Source organism: Arvicanthis niloticus, chromosome 16, assembly GCF_011762505.2.
Source record: "Arvicanthis niloticus isolate mArvNil1 chromosome 16, mArvNil1.pat.X, whole genome shotgun sequence".
Taxonomy (NCBI): Eukaryota; Metazoa; Chordata; class Mammalia; order Rodentia; family Muridae; genus Arvicanthis; species Arvicanthis niloticus.
In genome coordinates, this window is record NC_047673.1 from 43,606,027 (window position 1) to 43,623,447 (window position 17,421).

Consider the following 17,421-nt stretch of genomic DNA (forward strand, 5'->3'; position numbering starts at 1 on the left):
CTCCTTGATTATTATTTTTATCTTCATTATATGATGGTGTTTATTGTTCAGTTATTTACTTTCCTTTTCTTCTGTTGAATAAGGTCTAGAATTTCTGAAATCTGTTAGTGTTCCAGTTATATCAGTAACAATGTGCTGCAATATCTTAGATGCCTAGTGGAATAAGACAATTCAAAATATTTTTTATATGTGCTTTAAAACTGAAGCATATGGTAGAACTGTTCTAAACAAATAGTTGTATGTTGTTTATTATATTCTCTGTAGACCTAAATAGAAATTATTTTGATAACATCATCACATTATTGATATGTCAATGAGGGAAAACACTCATGTAGCATTACTAAACACATTGAAGAAGACATGTTTCTGAGGAGAAAGAAGGGAAAGTTTATCTTTTGGAAAACCTACTTTATGTTTAGGTCAGTTTAGTTGACAGAAAAAAGTCAGGCCAAACTTTTTTTGTTGACTAAAAAGAAATACCCTTCCTTTCCCATGTTTTTTTTGTTTGGTTTTTAGATTTTCAGAATTATGAGCGTTAGAATTTTTCAAACATTAATTAAGGTGTTGGATAAGGAACTTGCAGTCCACAGGTGTTAATATATTAAGGACAAAAACTTTAAATCCACACCATCTTAATTAGAATTGTGTTCTTGCATTTGAACCTAAATGAAAGATTTGTGGAAATGTACTCACGATGAATAATTGGAGAATTGTGTTCTCAAGAAAAAGTAAAAATAAAAACCATCCAACAGCCATCTATTACCAAGTAATTATTTTTAATACTTTTTAACAGTTTTCCAATGTGATCAGCACCCACAAAAGCATGGACAAGATTACTGTTCTGTTAGAAGCTAATTTGTACTCAATGAAAGAAAAGCTTATATACTTTCTTCACTTGTCTAATTCCAAATTATGTCAAGTGGCTGACAAGAGACTGCTCCTACATTGGAAGTTTGATAGTTGATTAGTTTTGAAGCACCCATGATGGTATTAGTTCCATGGAAATCCACGTGGACTGTTAATTAATTATGATTTATGTTCTCATTTATCTGTTTCCTAAAAGACTTCACTCTTTTAAACCTTTAAGAGTATAGAGGCTATTAACAGGTATTAACTCAATACCGTTGGCATGATAAAAATGCAGTTTTGCCTAAGCAACAGTAACAGCAAAAAAGTTGGCAAAAGTGTTTCACATACTCTGGGATGCTACTCTGCCAGAAGTTTGACTTGGATTTTTAGAAAAACATGATGTTATCCTGAATGCCAGATGCTGCGTGCTAAAGCATTTGGATGAAACAATCCTTTATTGGACGGCCAAATATAGTCCCTGTGTGTTGCAATACGCCAGAATTTCCTACATTTACCACTCTACCCTTAGGTGAACTTCCCATGATTACACCACAAATAAACATAGAGTAATTATAATGGAATGCTTTCAACTGAAATGAGTGATGCTGTTTTAACTGTGCGTAATGAACATTTAGGTGCAATTCATGCCATAAGCTCTAAGAAATGGACTCTTTAAAAAAAAGCACTACAATTTCTATCCTTTTGATGTCATTTTTAGTGAGAAACCATACTAAAAGATGAAATTTTTTAAATGCAATTTTATATTTAAAGATATAACTTAAGAGCAATTGTAATACCTTTACTTGAAAAGATACCATTCAAACAATTATCTGCTTCTTCCTCTTCTCTTCTCCGTTTATCTTTGTCTGTCTTCTCTCTTTCAAGTTAAAACTCTAGACTATCTTAATGAGAGAAATGTTATTTTAAAAAGAGGCATTTGTCATGGGCTAATTATGACATGATCCCTACAGATGTATGTTTTGAACACTTTGTACTTTGTGGTTTTAGAGATCCTGAAAACTTTAGGTAGTATTGCCTAGTTGAACTAAATGAATAATGGAGATGTGTCTCTGAGAGTTATATGTGGTCCTAGGTCGTTTCATCATTCTCTGTTCCCATATCACTATAAAGTAAAGAGCTTCTGCTGTAACATGACGCCACCACGGTCATGATACTCCATTAGATCACATGGGACCTAATGACTATGGACTGATCCCTCTGAAAATGTGAGCCAAAATAAATCTTTCTTTCTCTAAATTGTTCTCTCTGTCATTTGATTACCTTCAAATGAAAATAATAAATCAGTTAATACGAAAAAACTATATTTAATCTTTTTGAAATAATTTGTAACATACTTATTATTGCTAACCTAGACATACAAAGACCATAGAATTGCTAACATGAAACAAATCCCACAGTAGACTTAAAATTGAAGCAGTCAATTTGTTAATTATATTTATGATTCAAATTTCTACAATGATTCTCATTCCTAGAATTGGATGAAGTATTTTCTTAACTTTTAATGGAATTTTTGTGAATTTCCCATAAGGCACCTCAATCCCATTTGTCTCCCTGTCCAGCCAAATCTGCCTTTGTCTTTGCAACCTGCCCCCTCAAAGAAAACAAACAAATAGTAGTGGAGAGACAGGAGAAAAAAGAAGCAATCATAAAGAAAGAATTTACAAAGACAGAGAGTAGTTTTTCTTATTAAATCACAGATCAGAATACAATATCTTTTTTTGATAAATGATTTCTCATAGACCCCAATTAACTTACACAAGTTCCTATTATCAATTTATGTTAGACATAATATTTTACCTCCTTATTGATGTGTTTGCCTCCGTGAAATAAATTATTTTTGTTCAAAAGATTCACTGAACCAAAATTATTCTTTCAAGCTTGATTGGCTTCACTGCCTAGGGTCTATGATTACTGAATAAAATGTTTGACACAATAATCTATGTTTAATTTAAATGATATCTATCTTGGGCTTTCTTTTGCAATTTAGTCCAAATAAATTAAATGTATGTATGTATGCTGCAACTCCATTGTTCAGAACAAACGAATATAATCTGGAGTGGAAAGTGCAATGAGTTTTGAATAAGAACCATTGCATTCATAGGCTGTTTCTGTAACTCAGGCTTATGGCATTTTTTTATAGTTTAAGTTGCATATAAGATATCTTCCATAAAGTTGTGTGTGTGTGTGTGTGTGTGTGTGTGTGTGTGTGTGTGTGTGTGTGTGTAAACCAGATCAGGACATTGAATGCTTTTCTCTCTCACTGTTCACCTTATTTCCTTTATACAGGCTCTGTCGCTAAACCTGGAACTCACTGAATTGGTTAAGCTGTTTGGCCAATGATATTATGGGATTGACCAGTCTCAGCCTCTCAATGCTGAGGGTGCGGGGATACAGGCATACTTGAATCTCCATGCCTGGCTTTCATGTGGATGTTAGGGATTTGAAAACAGGTTCTCAGACTTGTTGAACAAGCGCTGATAATCATTAAGATAACACTCCAGCCCCCAAAGATGAGTTTAAAATATAAATTCTAGATATGTAAATGTTATAACATTAAATGACATAGTAAGAGCTTGATGGCCATCTCCTAGAAACATCTATTGCTGTATGTGCTGAGCCAGCTCTTAGAGAGACACTAGAAGACTGAGCTCATCTAATCGGGTGACATGAGGTCAGTAGTGCTACTTGGTAGAAATTAGGTTTCTCTGAATAAAAAAGCAGCAAGAGAGAGAGAGAGAGAGAGAGAGAAAGAAAGAGAGAAAGAGAGAGAATAAATGCGGAAGTGATTTTTACTGCATAATATATAAATTCTGAAGACAGTATTAGCTATCTGAGCCTGTCATAACATATATATATATATATATATATATATAATTTCAGAATATGATAAGCCAATTTGTGGTTGTTCAAATTTACATAGTATAAAATCTTTATCCATTCTGAAGAAATCATGTTTCATGTTTTGTTTTATTATTTCATCAACATAATATTTTTATTGGATATTATATTTTTATTTCAGATTTTATTCCCTTACCCCATCCCCTGCCCCACCCAGGAATCCCCTATCTCATCCCACCTCCTCCTGCTTCTATGAGGATGTGCCAACACCTATCACCCCACTCCAACCTCCCCACCCTCGAATTCACCCACACTCCACTCGGTGTCCAGCCTTCATGGCACCAAGGATCTCCTCTCCCTCCTATGCACAACAAGGCCATCTTCCCCTACATATACAACTGGAGTCATGGGTCCCTCCCTATGCGCTCCCAGGCTGGTGGTTTAGACCATGTGGAGCTCTGGTTGGTTGGTATTGTTGCTCTCCTCATGCAGCCACAAACTCTTTCAGCTCCTTCAGTCTTCTCTCTAACTCTTTATTTGGGAACCCCTTGATCAGATCAATGGTTAGCTGTGAGCATCCACCTCTGAATTTGTTAGATTCTGGCAGACGTCTAAGGAGACAGCTATATCAGGGTCCTGTCAGCATGCACTTCCTGACATCCACATAAGTCTACCTTTGGTGACTGCACATGGCATGGATACCCAGGTGGTATGGTCTCCAAATGGCATTTCCTTCAGTTTCTGTCCCACATGTTGTCTCCATATTTGCTCCCTTGAGTATTTTGTTACTCCTTCTAAGAAGGACTGAGGCACCCATACTTGGTCTTACTTCTTCATAAGCTTCATGTTGTCTGTGAGTTTAATCTTGGCTATTTCAAGCTTTTGGGCTAATATCCACTTATTAGTGAGTAAATACCATGTATGTTCTTTTGTGATTGGGTTATCTCAGTCAGGATATTTTATAGTTCCATCCATTTGCCTAATAATTTCTCAAATTCATTATTTTTAATAGCTGAGTAATACTCCATTGTGTAAATGTACCACATTTTTTGTATCCATTCCTCTTGAAGGACATCTGGGTTCTTTCCAGCATCTGGCTATTATAAATAAGGCTGTTATGAACATAGTGGTGGAGCATATATCCTTGTTATATGTTGGAGTATCTTCTGGGTATATGCCCAGGAGTGGTATAGCTATGTACTCAGGTAATGCTATGTTCAATATTCTGAGGAACCGCCAGACTGATTTCCAGAGTGGTTATACTAGCTTGCAATCCTACCAACAACGGAGGAGTGTTCCTCTTTCTCCACATTTTTGCCAGCATCTACTATCCTGAATTTTTTATCTTAGCCATTCTGACTGGTGTGAGGTGGTATCTCAGGGTTGTTTTGATTTGCATTTCCCTGATGACTAAGGATATTGAGCATTTCTTAAGGTGCTTCTTGGCCATTTGTACCCCATTTTTAAATAGAGTTTTTTGGTTGTCTGCAGTCTAATTTATGAGTTCTTTGTATATATTGGATATTAGCCCTCTATCGGATGTAGGATTGGCAATGATCTTATCCCAATCTGTTGGTTGCCATTTTGTCCTATTGACAGTGTTCTTTGCCTTACAGAAGCTTTGCAATTTTATGAGCTCCCATTTGTCAATTCTTGATTTGAGAACATAAGCCATTGGTGTTCTGTTCAGGAACTTTCCCCCTGTGCCTAGGTATTCGAGGGTTTTCCCCACCTTCTCATCTATTAGTTTTACCATATCTTGTTTTATGTGAAAGTTCTTTATCCACTTGGACTTGAGCTTTGTACAAGGGGATAAGAATGGATCGATTTGCATTCTTCTACATGCTGACCTCATTTGTTGAAACTGCTGGGTTTTGTCCCCACTAGATGATTTTAGCTCCTTTGACAAAGATCAAGTGACCATAGATGTATGGGTTCATTTCTGGATCTTCAATTCTATTCCACTGATCTGCCTGCCTGTCTCTGTGCCAATACCATGCAGTTTTTATCACCATTGCTCTGTAGTACAGTTTGAGGATGGTGATTTCCTCCAGAAGTTCTTTTATTGTTGAGAATAGTTCTCGCTATCCTGGATTTTTTGGTATTTCAAATGAATTTGCAAATTGCTCTTTCTATCTCTATGAAGAATTGATTTGGAATTGTGATGGGGATTGCATTGAATCTGTAGATTGCTTTTGGCAAGATGCCCATTTTTACTAAATTAATCTTGCCAATCCAGGAGCATGGGAGATTTTTCCATCTTCTGAGATCTTCTTCGATTTTTTTCTTCAGAGACTTGAAGTTCTTGTCATACAGATCTTTCACTTTCTTGGTTAGATTCACTCCAATATAGTTTATATTATTTGAGACTATTGTGAAGGGTGTCATTTCCCTAATTTCTTCTCAGCCTGTTCATTCTTTGAGTAGAAGATGGCTATTGATTTGTTTGAGTTGATTTTATATCCAGCCACTTTGCTGAAGTATTTATCAGGTTTAGGAGTTCTCTGGTGGAAGTTTCAGGGTTACTTAAGTATACTATCATATCATCTGCAAATAGTGAAATTTTGACTTCTTCCTTTCCTATTTGTATCCCTTTGACTTCCTTTTGTTTTCTAATTGCTATGGCTAGGACTTTCAATACTATATTGAATACGTAGGAAGAAAGTGGGCAGCCTTGTTTAGTCCCTGACCTTAGTGGGATTGCTTCAAGTTTCTCTCCACTTAGTTTGTTGTTGGCTACTGGCTTGCTGTATATTGCTTTTACTTTGTTTAGGTATGGGCCTTTAATTCCTGATCTTTCCAAGACTTTTAACATGAAGGGATGTTGGATTTTGTCAAATGTTTTCTCAGCATCTAGCGAGATAATCATGTGGATTTCTTTTGAGTTTGTTTATGTACTGGATTACATTGATAGATTTCTGAATATTGAACCAACCCTGCATTCCTGGGATAATGCCTACTTGATCATGATGGATGATTGTTTTGATGTGTTCTTGGGTTCAGTTTGCAAGAATTTTATTGAGTATTTTTGCATTGATATTCATAAGAAAGATTGATCTGAAGTTCTCTTTCTTTGGAGGGTCTTTGTGAGATTTAGGTATCATAGAACAAATTGGGTAGTCTTTCTTCTGTTTCTATTCTGTAAAATAATTTGAAGAGAATTGGTATTAGATCTTCCTTGAAAGTCTGATAGAATTCTGCACTAAAACTATGTGGTCCTGGACTTTTTTTGGTGGAGAGACTTTTAATGTCTGCTTCTATTTCTTTAGGGGTTATGGTACTCTTTAGATGGTGTATCTTCTCATGATTTAATTTTGATACCCAACATAATATTTTTTTAATTATTTGCAAACTTCATGCAGTGCACTCTAATCACACTCACTTCCCATTCCTCCTAGGTCCACACTCTCACCCTTGTTGCTTTGCCTCTCCCGCTTCAAAAAGAAAAAAAAAGAATGAAAACAAAACTTACAAGTCCAATATGTGTTGCCCATATACATTTTGGAGCATGGTCAAACTTCAGTGGTCAATCATTAAAGAACATTGAGCCTTTCCCCCCAAACCTGGCAGAAGCTATCAACTGTGAAGAATTACATTTCAGTATCTTTATCAATATCACAATAAAGAACTTTATTTATTAACTTCCTGTCTAGACTGTTTCCTTTAAGGGCTGGCTGTCACAGTAGCCTTCAATGTCTTTCCTCAGTTTGGAGTCTGCAGTCATGAATATGACTGAAAAAGCAGCTTCCCTGCCATAGTAGCCATTGGCAGCATGGATTCTGTATATACCTGGCATCCACAAAAATCTTTTGAGGAGAAATAATAATAATAATAATCCAGAAAATGAAGCATTCCTCATCTCAGATAACTTGTTGTGGCTCAGAATCACAGTGATAGTGGGACAGGGCTATGAGTCTGGGGACAAAGACTGCTTTGCATCTTCGTGCCCTCTATGCTGGCCAACTAGCATGTGACATATATACTCTTTTTCTGCTAATCTCTGCTGCATGCACTGCTTCATTCTGTTATCTGTTTTTTTTTTTTCCAAATCGAAGATAGCTTTTCAAAACAATCTTCTCATATGTCCTGTGAGTTTTTAATTGTTCCAGAGATATTCTGCGCTCTGTAAGTTCATGCTTTGTCACTCTGTCTCCCTTTTAGTCTCTCACACTCCTTAAAGTGGCCCCAAGGCCCCATGAGTGCTTTTGGCAGTTGCTATCTTGACCATCTTCCAACAATATCAATGTTTCCCTTCTAAAAAGTCAGATTATCTTGTTAAGTTTCATATGATCTCTGAGTTATATCGTGGATATTCTGAGCTTTGGGACTAATATCCAATTATCAGTGAGTATATATCACATATGTCATTTTGGGTCTGGGTTACCTCACTCAGGATGATATTTTCAAGTTCCATCCATTTCCCTGCAAAATTCTTGAAGTCCTTGTTTCAAATAGCTGGGTAGTATTTCATTGTGTAAACATACGACATTTTCTGATTCCATTCTTTGATTGAGATACATGTGGATTGTTTCTAGCTTCTGGCTATTATATATAAGGCTTCTATGAACATAGTGGAGTATGTGTCTTTGTGATATGGTGGAACATTTTTTGGGTACATGCCCAAGAGTGTTATAGCTGGGTCTTCAAGTAGAACTCCTTCAAATTTTCTAAGGAACCACCAGATTGATTGCCAAAGTGGTTGCACCAGCTCACAATCCCACCAGCAATGGAGGTGTGTTTCTTTTTCTCCACGTACTCGCCAGCATCTGCTGTCACTTGAATTTTTGATCTTAGTCATTCTAATTAGTGTAAGGTGGAATCTCAGGGTCATTTTGATTTGTATTTCCCTGATGACTAAGGATATGGAACATTTCTTTAGGTGCTACTCTGCCATTCGAGATTCCTCTGTTGAGAAACCTTTGTTTAGCTCTGTACTTCATTTTTTAATTGGATTATTTGGTTTTCTGGAGTCTAAATTCTTGTGTTCTTTGTATATTTTGGGTATTAGCCCTCTGTCAGATGTAGGATTGATAAAGATTGTTTCCCAATTTGTGGGTTGCTGTTTTGTCCCATTGACAGTGTCCCTTGCCTTACAGAAGCTTTTCAGTTTCATGAGGTCTCATTGTCAATTGTTGATCTTAGAGCCTGAGCCATTCGTGTTCTATTCAGGAAAATTTCCCCTGTTTCAAAATGTGGATGCTTCAGTCCCACTTAGGAAGAGGAACAAAATAATCACGGGAGGAAGGAGTGAGGGAAGAATCAGAGTAGAGAGGGGGAACGGAAAAAAAGGACAGGTCAGGTATGGAGAGAGATAGGAGAGAAATCCAGAGCGCTAGGAGACTAAATAGAAATACGAAGTAATGGGGGTGGGGTGATGTGGGGAGGTTAGCTCGCACATGGGCGTGGGTGTGGGTCCTGTTGGGCAGAGTTGTTGTTCCCAAGTATCTGCCGCCCCAGGCCGCTGGACATGGCTCTGGGAAGTAGAAGTGGCACCGGGTAGACACTGGGCTAAGAAGCCACTCGGGGCTCTGCCTGGACGTGGAACGATCTCAGCCTGAAGTTCCCATGGGAGCAGGGCTCCTGAGTGGACCCCGAGGCCGGTGGTCTCTGTTCTTGTTGTCCCAGACATTGCTGGGGGATGTGGACAAACAGAGATGTGAGGGAAACTAGGGGAGAGAAAGAAGCCCTGATAGCACACAGCTCAGGAAGAGACTCTTGTGGCACTTGCTTGGCTGGTTCAAGGCTGGCTTGCTTGAGTTGGCAGGGCTCTGCAGTGGGAACGCAGAGAGGTCTCCTGGTGGGCGAATAGGGAACAGCAGCAGAGGTGGCTCAACTCATTAGTTAAAGGCCTTCTCCACGGTTCCCCACGGCGGGGCCCCAAAGACACAAGGAAGCCATGGTTTTACAAGCTTTAAGGTCATGGTGGATGGTAGATGAATCTGGCTGCACCCCCACAAAACTCAGATCAGATCTGAGTTAAACAGGGAGGGAGGAGGGAGGAAGGAGGAGGGAGGAGGGAGGAAGGAGGAGGGAGGAGGGAGGAGGGAGGAGGGAGGAGGGTCTGAGAAGGAATACTTAATTGGTTAAGCCCTCGGGCCTTCAGGTATTTCACTAATATGGAAATCTCTTGAGGCTAAAGCCTGTAGTCATGCCCTCTACCTGTGCTAGGTGACACAAACCTCTCTTCGGGAGGTCTTGGGGGGAGGGGGCTCTCATGTCAGAAGCTTGGAGTCTGGGAGCGTGGCTGAACACCTACCATTGTTCCATTAGGGTCCAGGGTTTAGGGCCTGTGATCAACCAGGAACCAAGCTATCCTTTCACCGTCCCACAAGGTGAGGGTGGGGGAAACATTTAGAAAGCCTCAGAGACCTTGCATGTGAGAGACTACAAAGTCTCAAAGGTGATGATCTTCGCCAAAATTCACAACAGTGGAGAGATGATGGAACCTGAAGAGAACACCTCCAGTAGATAGACAGGGTCCCCAGCTGAGGCAGGGGGCCACTCACCCATCTTCAAAATTTTTAACCCAAAATTTTTCTGTCTAAAGGAAACACAGGGACAAAAAAAAAAAAAAAAAAAATGAAGCAGAGACTGAAGGAAAGGCCATCCAGAGACCGCCCCACCTTGGGATCCATCCCATTAGCAGACACCAAACACAGATACTATTGCTGATTCTAAGATGTGCTTGTAGACAGGAGCCTGGTATGGCTGTCCTCAGAGGCTCTGCCAGCATCTGACTAAGACAGATGTAGATACTCATAGTTAACAATTGGACTGAGCTCAGAGACCCCAGTGGCAGAGTTAGGGGAAGGACTGAAGGAGCTGAAGAGGATTGAAACTCATAGGAAGAACAACAGTATGAACTAACTGGATCCCACAGAGCTCCCAGGGACTAAACCACCAACCAAAGTGTTTACATGGTTCCTGCTATATATGTAGCAGAGTAATGCCTTATCGGGCATCAGTGGAAGGGGAAGCCCTTGGTCCTATGGGGGTTTGATGCCCCAGAGAAGGTGGATGCTAGAGGGGTGAGGTGGGAGTGGGTATGTGGGGAAGCAAAAGAGAGGGGAGGATGGAATGAGGGTTTTGTGGGACAAAGAACGAGAAGCGGTAATGCATATGAAATATAAATAAATTTAATAATAATAATGCAAACAGACATAAAACTGTCAACTCTCCAGTATATACATGAGGAATTTCTAGCTTGCTATGCTTCTATATCAAAGTATCTATTCTGAATTATATATTTTAGCTATAATTGATGGATATTTAAGGAATTAAAATATGTATTAATATTTATTAATACATATTCAAACCATCTAAACAATGAGATAGTCCGTCTTTATTCCAGTTTGTTTTTCCCATAGAACTATGTTTTGCTCCAAATCCTTTCATTTAAATTTTAAATAAAGACAAGATTGTTTTTTTTTAAAAAAAAAAGGTAAATTCTTGCTGTGTAGCCTGAGCTGATTTTGAGCTCTTATATAAAAATATTTCTGCTTCAATCTCTTGATTGGCTGAAAATACAAAGTATGTTTCTAAACCATCTAAAAACTTACTTTATTTTAAAAATGACAACCTTTTTCAGGCTAGATATATGCAACATTGTACCCTTCTAAGATGCGGTGTAGAAACAACGAGCCACAGCTCACAGGCGGCCACCTGACCAAAGGACAAACAACTAGTAGAACATATCCCATGTACAGGCAACAGTTTTGGGGATAGTCCCCGCTCTGCTCCAATTGTTCAGGATCAACATGAAGAGCAAGTTGCACATCTGCTACATATGTTGAGGAAGGCCTAGGTCCAGCCTGTGTATGTTCTTTGGTTGGTGGTTCAGACTCTGAGAGCCCCAAGGGTACAGGTTAGTTGATTCTGTTGGCCTGCTGTGGAGTTCCTATTGCCTTAGGGGTCATAAATCCTTCCTCCTATTCTTCCATAAGAGTCCCCAAGCTCCATCCACTGTTTGGCTGTGGGTGTCTGCATCTGTCTCAGTCAGCTGGTGGAGCCTCTCAAGAGGACAGTCATGCAAACATAAAAGAGTATCTTTAATAGTGTCAGGAACTGGCACTTGCCCGAGGGATGGGTCTCAAGTGCAGCCAGTTATTGGCTGGCTGTTTCTTCAGTCTCTCTTCCATCCCATGTGCCTGCATTTCTTGTAGATAGGATTGTTTTAGGTTGAAAGTTTTGCGGGTGGATTAATGTCCCTATTGCAACATTTGGGGTTCTTGCCTGGCTACTTCAGGTTCCCCAATGCTGTAATTAATAGCTAAGGACACCCTCATTGATTGTTGGGTGCCTCCCTTATCCCAGGTCTATGTCTCTTCCTGTAGATGCCTTCTACTTCCCCACCCTTTTCAATTGCAGATTTCTATTCATTCTCTTGGCCATTAGATCACCATTCCTTTCCCTCCCCACACATTTGATCTGGAGCCACTAACCCTCCCCATCCTCTCTTCCTCCCAGTTCTCTTTTTTCATCTGTCTATTAGGCTATTTAATTCTTCTTCTAAGTGAGACTACAAGCATTCTAGCTTGTGCCTTCTTTTTTGTTTAGCTTCTTTGGGTCTGTGGAGTGTAGCATGGGTATTCTATATTTTATGACCAATATCCACTTATAAGTGAGTACATACCACAGATGTCATTTTGAGACTGGGTTACCTCACTTGGGGTGCTATTCTGACTATCCATTCATTTGCCTGCAAAATTCATGTCTTTGTTTTAATAGCTGAATACTATTCCATTGTGTAAATGTGCCATATTTTCCTCAGTTGAGGAACGTCTAGGTTGACTCCAGCTTCTGGCTATTATGAAGAAAACTGCTATGAACATAGTAGACCAAGTGTTTTGTGGACGGTGGGACATCTTTTGTGTATATGGTCAAGAATGGTATAGCTAGGTGTTGAGGTAGAACAATTCCCAGTTTTCTGAGAAATCACTAAATTGATTTCCAAAATAGTTGTACAAATTTACACTCCCACTAGCAATGGAGGAGTATTCCTCTTGCTCCACACATTTTGCCAGCATATGTTAGCACATGAAGTTCTGATCTTAGCCAGTCTGATGTATGTAATGTGGAATCTCAGAGTTGTTTTGATTTGCATTTCCCTGATGACTAAGGACTTTGAACATTTCTTTCAATGTTTCTGGTCCATTTGAGATTCCTCTGTTGAGAATTCTCTGTTTATCTCTGTTCACCATTTTTTAATTGGGTTACTTAGGTTGTTGGTGTTTAACCTCTTGAATTCGTTATAAGTTTTTGGATATTAGCCCTCTGCCAGATGTAGGGTTGGTAAAAATCCTGTCCCAATCTGTAGGCTATTGAAAGCATTTCTTATCGTGTTTTAAATGTACAACTTTTTTTTTTTTATACAGAGACAACCCCATTACTAGATCAGCAGGATCTGTGCCGTCAGCTAAGTGCACAAATAATGTAAGTTTATTATTTCATCCTTCTAGAGGATACAAGTACAATTTGGATAAACCACCCTCTGAGGTCTCCATCTTAGATTGACCTATGACCATGCTCTTCTTGTTACCCCACAGGATATATTACTTGTGTATATTCTTGGTGTCCATTAAGTGTCTTATAATGAACATATTATTATATCATATTATATTATTAACTATTAATGCCATATCATTATGCCCTGATACTCTCTACTTAAAGCTGTGATTATGGGGATGTTACAATAAAGATCTCTTTTATGAAAACTCAGAAAGAGCCATAATATCCTCAGATAAATAATATTTTGCAGTCCTTAAATTGTATATCATATTTCCAATTATTTACCTAAAATGTATATTTTTAATTTTATGTAACAGTGTTCTACTTATATGCCTACATGCCAGACAAAGGCATCAGATCCTATTGCAGACAGCTGTAAGCTACCATGTGGTGTTGGGAATTAAACTCAGGGCCTCTGAAAGAGCAGCCAGTGGTCTTAACCACTTGAGTTACCTCTCCAGCCCATTAAAATATATATATCTTTAAAGGCTTCCTCCCTAAATGCAGATGCATTAGGTGTTAAGGCTATAACGTGAAGATTTTTGAAGAAAAGAATGCATTTCAAAACAAGAGTTTAAACAAATTAAGCATCAGTGATAGCAAAGATATAGAGAAAGTGGTCAGAATGGTAATGGATTGTAAGGTCTCCACAGGATAGTTAGCATATGGCAGCCATTTCAGTTTGTGTTAGAGATGGAAATGAGAGTAGGAAGGATTCAGCTTTACAAAGAGCAGAGACTGCTTTGGAATAAGTAAATTAATTCTATGTTCTAGAATAACCTATGTCACTTAATATCATAGCTAGGTGAGACTTATATAAAATAAAGACTGTAAGCACTGGGGTTTATTAGATTTGATATTGAATCATGAAGTATAACTTATCATCTTTGTGATCTTGGAATATTTAATGCTTCTGAGTTTTAGTTTCTTCATTGACATCAAACAAATAACACTATCCATCTGATATAGAGGATACAAAAATAAAATGAGTCCAAATACTGTATGTAGATGACAGTGTCAGGTTCACCAGAGACAGTCATTTTATACTGGTAGTAAGAAAAGTATGAGGAACTTCTGACAAAATCTTGTAGCTTTTCTTTCGACTAGGAGGAGTAAGACTGGGATTAGAGATGGGAGTGTATTAAATAGGACTAGATGTATGCCCACACATGAAATCCTAGAACTTATGAGAGCAAAGCACGGGAAACAAGAGTTCAGGGCCAGCCTGGGCTCTATAGTGAGACATAGGCTATATAACAAGGTCTTATCTCAAAAATGCCATTCTGTTTTGACATTGTACATTATACATTGTTTTGCAGGTGTAGCCACAGGTAGATTCCCATGTCCCAGGGGATCGCCTCATACCTGTATACATATGGACAGCAAAAATTGAGCATTTAGTGGGTTTTTAATGAATAAGAAAAAGGAGAAGAGAAAAAAGAAGGGGAGAAATTGGGAAGTATACAAGTGGAGCTGGAGTGGGTAAATGAAAAGCTATGAAGAATCCCTAAATGCTTTGCTGTTAATGTAGTTATAAGATGCTCCTCCTTTAGTTGTGAGCTAGAAACAGAAATCATTGTTTAGACAGGGATTACCAGCATCTTGAGACATAGATTTCCTCTGTTAAAATTAATAACAAATTCTAGCCCCTTTAACAGTAATTTAATTTATTTTCATTTTTTTAAAAAATGTGTTTGTTTATTTGTGTGCAAGAAAAATCCAGAGTGGCTTGGAAATTTGGCTTACAGTAATTTTGAAGGGAACCAGAAACTTGAGGCAAAAATAATAGGAGAAAGGTTTCAGCTTCCAAAAGAAGAAACCAAGATACAACCAGCCTGGTGGTGGTTTGTGAGTTTCTTAGAGCTCTCTCTGATGAAATGAGTCCAGATTCAACTTTATAGCACATGCATGCAGTGCCTGTAGAGACCAGAAGAGGGTACTAGAATCCTTAAACTTGGAGTTATAGATTGTTCTTAGCCACCATATGAGTGCTAGGAACTGAATCCAAGTCCTCTGCAAGAACACTCAGTGTTCTTATCCACTGAGCAACTCTCCAGCATGTCCACTAGCTACTTAATCATCATTTCACTTTAACTGAAAGGAAGATTTTTCACATGATATTTTCCCCTCCCCCAGTATCACCTAGCTTCTCCTTTTTTCTCTACCTACCCAATTCCACCCTTCTTTTCTCTCTTTCTTTTAAAAAACAAAGCAAAACAAATAAAAACAAGAAACACACACAGAGAGAAAAACCTAAGAAAATACAAAAATAAAAAGCAAATGACCAAGACAAAAGAAAAATCCCAAATAAAGCAGGAGGCAGAAATGTTAGAGAGCCAGACCAGATGGATGACTTCAAGGAAACTGTGTCTTTCAGACATAAGAGTGTTAATACCCATATGAACTCATAAAAATGTTGGTAGCATGTATATAGCCTGCACAGGGTCAAACAAGATGGGGTTCTAGAGCTGAGTGGGAAAAGATATTTAAAATTCTTCGAAAATACCATTGACCTTATTTTGTGTTAACCAGCTACTCCTGGACATGATGCCTTCCTAAAGCATGACTAGTGAGACACTACTGAAGATAATTAACTTCTCTTCTACCAGTGGGCATCAATTACAGATAGTTTCTTGCTGAGGAGTAGGAGCTTGTGGTGCTCAATTTCTCCTAACAGCTCTGAAGCCCCATGTATGTTGAACCTGTGCAGGCCATATGAATGCTGCCACAATTTTTGTGAATTTATATGCACATCAGTGCTATTGTGTCTGATTCCTTGAAGTCATCCATCCATTCTGGCTCTACAGTCTGTCTTCTACCTCCTCTGTGAAGTTTACTGAGTCCTTAGGGAAGGGCTTGATAAAGACATCCCATTTAGGGTTGAATGTTCCAATGTCTCTTGCTTTTTACACACTGTCCAGTTGTTGGTCTCTGTGCTAGTTCCCACCTACAGGGGAGAGAAAATGATTCGATGCTGATAGCGAAGCATGGCAGTGATCTGGAAATTATGAAAATACCAATTTATATTTACTAATCATTACTTAAAGAATATGTAATGTGGGTTTGGAGTGTTACCTCAGTGGTAAAGATTACTGGCTATTCTTTCAGAGGACCCTGTCCCATCCTTAGCACACACATGGCTGTTCACATTTCACTGTAATTCCAGTCTCAATGGATATCCCCTCTTCTGAGTTCCAAGGGCACTACAGGCAAGTGGTCCAAGACCCACATCCAAGTAAAATACTCATGCACATGCAATGATATTTTTAAATTAAATATGTTGGCATTCTACCAACAGTTACCTGGCAACAGCCGGGTAAGCCTGGCTTGTTACAAAAGGGGCTATTTGGCTCACACTTTGCTCTCTCTGCTTACCCTCTCTCTGACTCTCTTCTCTCCCTGACCTCTTTCTTCCTCTCTCCCCTTCTGCCTCACCACTCTGTCTCCACGTGTTCTTGACTGGCTTCTCCTTTCCTCTCCTCCTCCTTTTCTTTTTCTTCTTTCTTTCTTTCTTTCTTTCTTTCTTTCTTTCTTTCTTTCTTTCTTTCTTCCTTCCTTTTAAGAAAACACAGCAAAATTTGTAATAGAAAATATTTATTCTAAATCCAAATAATGTAAAGGTAATTTGTGTGTTATCATAGACAAGCAATCATGAAGACAGCATTGTGGTACTGATTCAGTTTACAGACATATCTCTGTGGATATACATTTCTGGAAAGAACACTGAGAATCATTCAAGTCCATGGCATATACCTTTGGGGCCATCTTTTCCACCCGAGTATAAGAATGAGTAAGTTTCCACCACTAACCTAATACAATTGGTTGAGTACTTTCTTTAATCTCTCCAAGTTTCAGTAGAGTTAAAGAGTCAAGTAGAGGAAAGACTAAAACTGTTTTCACAATAAAAGGATTGGTTATCTTTAGACAACATAATCAGATCAATCAAACCTTGCAGAAGGAAACTATGGAAAGGAACAACTTGAATGTGTGGTCATATAAAAGCAGTGTAAGAGCAGAAGTCCTTCCTCAGAAGTGACTCAATTACTTTATAAACAGTCCCTTTTAGGACCTACAGTCCTGCTCTTTATATGTGTTATTTCTCAAATTCATATAATCTTAATTGCTCATAGTTCACAACACCCTTTTCCCTACAGGAAGGGAAATTTTCCTAATGTAATCATTTTCCTAATGATACTGATTGAATGA